We start from the raw sequence: 6,252 nt of genomic DNA, 5'->3' as shown, positions 1-6,252 counted from the left end.
TCCTCATCCTCCCCTCCTTCCCCTCCTCCTCTTCCTCTTTTCTTCTCCTCCTCCTCCTCCTCCTTCTTCTTCCTTCTCCTCTCCTTCTCTCTCCTTCTCTGGTCTTCCTCTTCTTCTTCTTTTCTTCTTTTAACAGGGTCGTGCTCTGTCACCCAGGCTGGAGTACAGTGGCATAATCACAGCTCATTGCAGCCTTGAAGTCCTGGGCTCAGGGAATCCTCCTGCCTTAACCTTCTGTGTAGCTGGGATTACAGGTGTGAGCCCCCACATACAGCTAGTTTTTTAATTTTTAATTTTTGTAGAGATGGGGGTCTCGCTCTGTTGCCCAGGTTGATCTCCAACTCCTGGCCTCAAGTGATCCTCCCACCTCAGCCTCCTAAAGCCCTGGGATTGCAGGTGTGTGCCACTGTGCTGGACCGAAGGCTGTTTCTTCTAAACAGAAGACCCCTTGGTCTACTTCAAGCATCAATGGATTTTGTTCATCGCTTGCCCTGAGCAGCTTTCAGCCCTTTGGCGGTCACTCCCCAGTTGCATTTCCACTATTAGGTACAAGCCTGAACAGCTCGCCCAGCCTCCAGGCAAAGCCACATCTCTCCTTCGGCCCTGCTCGTCAGAAAACCAGCCAGGGTCCCAATCCCCGTCCTGCATTTAAGCTGCAAGGGCTACCTCAAGCCACTCTGACACCCGCAGCTTCAGCCGCCAGCCTAGACTAAGGGCTGGTCTAGACCAGTGGCTTTCAGCTTCTTTTCAGCTGTAGAATCCAGTCTTCAAACCAAATCTTCTGCGAGGGAGGTAAGATCTACCATCTCACCTGTGTGTCCAGCCTTCCTCCGGCCCCACCCAGCCCCACCTCAGCCCATTTCAAAGGGAAAGAGCTTTGTCTCTGCCTTTCCCCGGCTCCACCTTCCTGCCTCCATGCCCTGCCTCCTGGGAGAGGTTCTCCCAGCCTGGTTTCTGGCCTCCTGGAGAGTAGAAAAGAGGAGGAGCGAGACACTGGACCAAAGGAAACGAAGTGGATCTTATTTGCGGAGTCAGTGCCAGGGCTTTTGTTTGTTGTGGAGAATCCAGGTCACTGGTGAAGCAAAAAGGGAAACTAAAAAAGAAGCTGGAACGGCCGGGCGCGGTGGCTCACGCCTGTAATCCCAGCACTCTGGGAGGCCGAGGTGGGAAGATCACTTGAGGTCAGGAGTTTGAGACCAGCCTGGCCAACATGGTGAAATCCCATCTCTCCTAAAAATATAAAAATTAGCCGGGCATGGCAGCAGGTGCCTGTAATCCCACCTACTCAGGAGGCTGAGGCAGGAAAATTGCTTGAACTTGGGAGGCAGAGGTCGCAGTGAGCCGAGAGTGTTGCCACTGCATTCCAGCCTGGGCGACAGAGCGAGACTCTGGAAGAAGAAGAGGAAGAGGAAGAGGAAGAAAGAAGGTGAAGAAGAAGAAGAAGGAGAAGGAGAAGAAGAGGAGGAGGAGGAAGAAGAAGAAGAAGAAGGCGGAGGAGGACGAGGAGAGGGAGAGGGGGAGAAGGAGGGGGGAGGGGAAGGAGGAAGAAGGGAGGAGGGAGGAGGAGTTGGAAAGACAGAGTGAGAGAGAGAGAGAAGGAGAGAGGGAGAAAGAGAAATTGATTGATTGCTGCTTAGACAAGGTCAGAAAGCGTGGCGTCAGGCGTTTCCAGAGAGAGGTCTGTTTTTAAGGAATGGGCTTGCATGATTATGGGGATAGAAAATGCTGCAGGCTAGAGGCAGAATTTCTTCTTCTCAGGAAAACCTCAATTTTTGCTCTTAAGGTCTTGCACTGATGGGACAAGTCTCATCCACATTTTCGAGGGTCACCCTTTTTTACTTAAAGTCAGCTTATTGTAGATGTCAGCTACTTCTACAAAACATACCTTCACGGTAACACCCAGGTTCATGTCTGAGCTGGGTGCTGCAGCCTGGCCAAGTGGACACACAGCCTGATCCTTGCCATTGGTGTTAGAGGTGACAGCACCTAAGAGAGCCGGGGAGGAGACGAGGGATGGTGGGACATGAGTCCCCTTTAATCCCTTTGGCCTCCCAGATCTAGCCTCTTTGAGTGTTTGGGGACTGGACCCCAGGAGACCCTGGTTTATAGTCAGGTGATTTTAATGAGGCAGCCACTCTATTTGAGAAGCCGGACCTGCTGTGTTTTGAAGAGGGCTGGGGTGGGTGGTCCGGCTCTGCCCCCGGCCTGGGCGCCTCAACTCTGTGCGACTCACCACACCCCTCAGCAGGTAGCTCATTGCTTAAGGATGGTCTTCCGTGTAGATGAGATGATGCCTGGAGACAGTGGGGAGCCAAAAGGAAAGGCCTTGTTATCCTGGACATTCTCTGTCCCTTTATACACCCAAGTTGGCGATAACGAGGCTCTGTGCTCTTTAGACTAAAAAAAAAAAAAAGTTTCTGGAATGCATTTCCTTCCACCCCCGTCTTGGCAATCTCTCTCTACTAATAATAGACTTAATTATTTAAATTTAATTTGTTAGAAGTTTGATGTTTGAGAAACCTAATGAATGATTAACATTTAATAAATTGTAAAATTTAATATCTATTAACTGGGGTTTAAATATATAATGATTTAATTTCTTTATTCAATGCCTACTTTTAAAAAACAGATAGGAATTACTCCTCAGAGTCATCATGCCCTACATAAGCCCTTAGCAAAACCGCCACCCTATTCTCTGTGGGTGAAAAACAGAGTGGATCCTGAGTCCTCGAATGTACAGGAAGAGGAGAACTGGTCAAGAGGAGGCTGGGTGGTCACGTTGTCCAGTGCCCATGATCCAGAAGCAGCTGTGGGCAGGGAGGAGGCTGAGTGACAGTTTAGCTCAAAGTATCCCCAGTGGACACATTCCCCAGTGGGACTGCTACAAACGGGGTGGCCTTCCCCCCAGGGAAGGGGAGAGAGGAGGCTGTCTGAAGAATGAGGCTTCTTACAGGGACATCAAACTGCACATAAATAGACGCACTGTGCTTTTTATTTGAATATTAATTGGCGTTGATGAACAGCATGTGTCTGTTACACTGGCAATTAGTTACCAGTGAGGTCCTGGGATGGCACAGTGCTCCTGTAATTCTGATATGGAGGTTCCTGGAACACGCATGGAGCTCTCCCCAAAGCGGCTGTCCTTGCAGAGAGGGCGCCTGCCTGTATCTCTGCAGAGGTCATCCATTTGCCTTTTCATGGATGTGCTAAGTAACAACCCACAGGACTGATTCTAACTGTATCACCCATTTAGGGGGGAGCCATCTGTGGGTCAAAGAGTCCTGTGAGTCCCCGGGTGCTTCAACCATTCCTGGGTTCAGGGGTTTAAGGAGAATAGGAGGAAAGTGTCCCCCCATTTCCTTGCCCTTTTGCGAAGCTGGGGACCATTCTTGGGCATCTGTCCTCAGAGGGAAGAATGAGGGAGGCAGCCTGGACATGGGAGGGCCTGTAATTCTAGACAGGGCAGGGTCCAACACACCGGCCATCTGGCCAGGGGACACCCCACAGTGCTGGGTTGGCTGCTTGGGATCTCCTGTTACCTCTGGCCAGCGTCCAGGCAGACCCAGCCGGGTGCGGGTGCACTGTGGGCTCATGTCACCGTACGCAGAGTAGCGTCCAGTTCTGGACTGGGAGCCCTTTGAGGAGGTCTGCCTAGCCCTGCCGGTCTGCGTGTGCCCCGCCTCCAGCACCATGCCCGGCACATAGTAGGTGCTCCATCTATGGAAGGAAGGATCGAGAGAGAGGGAGAGGAGAGGGGCTCAGAGCTCAAGATCTGCCAGCCACTGAAGGAAGTGGGAATTCGCTGTCATTGAACCTGTTAGGGAGGCATAAAAGGTGGGGTGGGGGCATTCTCTGGCAGAGCTTCCCTGAGTGGGGCAGCGCCCATAACCCTCTGTCCAGTATCTCCTTCCAGCCCCAGCCCCCACCCCAGACCCACCTTCTCCTTCCTCCCCCGTCCTGGGACCCCCCTCCCAGCCGGGCTGAGGCAGGGAGAAGGCACCCTGGCCTCCCGGGCTCTGCTGCAGGGGTGCTCTGAGAGCAGCAGATGAAAAGCGCCTCTGCTGGGGGCTAATCCTCCACCTCCACGCTCCCCGTGGCCGCCTCACCCCGCGGCTTAGGCTGAAGGATCTCGGGGAGTTTTAAATGGAGGAGAAGGAGCATTTCTGATCTCATTTTCCAGTATTTCAGCTGTGCCATAATCTATTTACCACACAATTTGTGTCACTTTGATAAGCGGCTGCTTCAAGACTGCATTTATTAAAATCAAGAGCGGGGACAGCTTTCAAGTCTCTCAAGAATTGTAATAAATGTTTGAAATTAGTCATTACGGTGTTTGCCATGGTTCATATCATATACTCCATCTCGGTGACAGACGATCACATCTCGCACACCTTCTTTTTGGGTGATGATGATGAAGCCTTCACTCTGAGGCTCGGGAGGGGACGCCGGGGGTGAGCGCCCTTCTGGGGACCAGCGGGGTCCCCCAGGGCCACAGCTCAGCCCGTGAAATGCTCTTTTAGCCTAAGCTTCCGTGCTTAAAAAGGAGTGAAATGGCCCAGAGAGACTTTTCTTCCTCTTCTCTCCTCCCCCATCAAAACCACCAGGCTCTTATTTCATTCTGGGTGACAAGGCCTCTGCTCCACCGCCACCCCTGCCCAGCGGTGGCATCTGAGGACACTGCAACTTTGCGGCTGGTTTACTGTTTCCTTTGGGGGGGGCGGGTTGTAGTTACAGGAAGTAACCCTGGCCAAAACAATGTCGCATTCCTAAAGACTCCAGTTCAGCAAGGCTTCGAGCCCCAGGAAGGGGAAAGGAGGGTCCCAGAGGCCATCAGAAGCTTCTTCAAGACTGTACGGGAACCAGGCACAGAGACGGGGCTCCCAGAGCCATGCTCCTCCTCCACAGTGACTTGTGGCTCACAATCCTAAAGTGACATTTGGGAGATGAAAATCAGAGCGTGAAAACCATCAGCATTGGAGACTAGGAACGAGGCCCAGGGTACCAGAGGCTGGGTTCCAAGTGGGCATGAGGTCAGGAGATCTATATTTCCTAATGATCGGGGGATTTTCCGTCTGGGGGATCCTCAGAGCTGGTAGCCCTCTCCCTGGGTGCCCCTGGAGCTCGGTAGACACTGTCTGCTGTGGGAGGCTCTGGGTGGGGTGGACACAGTGGGAGACACACACACACTGAAGGGCTGGGGGCGGGGGTGGTGGCGCTCCAGGTGACAGCTTCTGTTCTGTGGAGAAATACATCTGAATTTTGTTTGTGTTCAAAGGCTGGTGAAAGGAAGTCCTTTCTGTTTCACAAACACATTGAAAACAGGCCTTAAAAAGGGGTTTAGCAGGGCAGCCACCTGAAGCTCGAGCGTTTAACTAACCTTGTTGGGAAGGCGTGTGGGTGTGTGCATGGGAGTGACCGAGACAGACATATACACTTTTAACTGAAAAATCACAGATTTGAGCCAAGCATGCACAGTCCTGTTTCAAAGTTGACGTTCTTACCCAAAGATGTGAATGGTGAAAAAGTCGTTCTCCACTGTAGCTTTGTATATAAAAAAAGGAAGTTTGACGGGGCATGGTAGCTCATGCCTGTAATCCCAGCACTTTGGGAGACAGAGGCGGGCAGATCACCTCAGGTCAGGAGTTCTAGACCAGCCTAGCCAACATGGCGAAACCCCGTCTCAACTAAAAATACAAAAATTAGCCAGGCGTGGAGGCAGACACCTATAATCCCAGCTACTAGGGTGGCTAAGGCAGGAGAATTGCTTGAACCCAGGAGTTGGAGGTTGCAGTGAGCTGAGATCATGCCATTGCACTCCAGCCTGGGTGACAAAGCGAGACTCCATCTCAAAAAAAGAAAAAAAAGAGAAAGTTTTTGGCGGCAGGGAGCTGACTTTGATGGAAATTCTGGAAAATATAGAAAAGAATAAAAATGAATATATATATGTGTGTGTGTGTGTATATGTGTGTGTATGTATATATGTGTATGTATGTGTGTATATGTGTGTGTGTGTGTATATATATGTAATTTTTTTTGGAGACAATGTCTCACATAAATATGTATGTGTATGTATATGTGGATATATACGTGTGTGTGTGTATACGTGTGTGTGTGTATATATATATGTAATTTTTTTTGGAGAATATGTCTCACATATATATGTATGTGTATGTATATGTGTATGTATATATGTGTGTGTGTATATATATGCGTGTGTGTGCATATATATATATGTAATTTTTTTTGGAGACA

The 6,252-nt window shown here is 50.6% G+C and overlaps 1 long non-coding RNA gene across 1 annotated transcript in view; it reads left to right on the top strand.

Moving 5' to 3' along the window:
• The window catches only part of LOC119470588, a 22,724-nt gene extending 18,404 nt beyond the window's left edge, over positions 1–4,320 (top strand). The window contains exon 3 of the long non-coding RNA XR_005199514.1: positions 2,630–4,320. This is a non-coding gene — a long non-coding RNA (uncharacterized LOC119470588). The remainder of the gene's footprint in view (positions 1–2,629) is intronic.
• Positions 4,321–6,252: the final 1,932 nt, after the last annotated feature.

Source organism: Cebus imitator, unplaced genomic scaffold, assembly GCF_001604975.1.
Source record: "Cebus imitator isolate Cc_AM_T3 unplaced genomic scaffold, Cebus_imitator-1.0 Scaffold36, whole genome shotgun sequence".
Taxonomy (NCBI): domain Eukaryota; kingdom Metazoa; phylum Chordata; class Mammalia; order Primates; family Cebidae; genus Cebus; species Cebus imitator.
The sequence above is the reverse complement of the archived record's forward strand: the minus strand, read 5'-3'. Positions and strand labels throughout refer to the sequence as shown.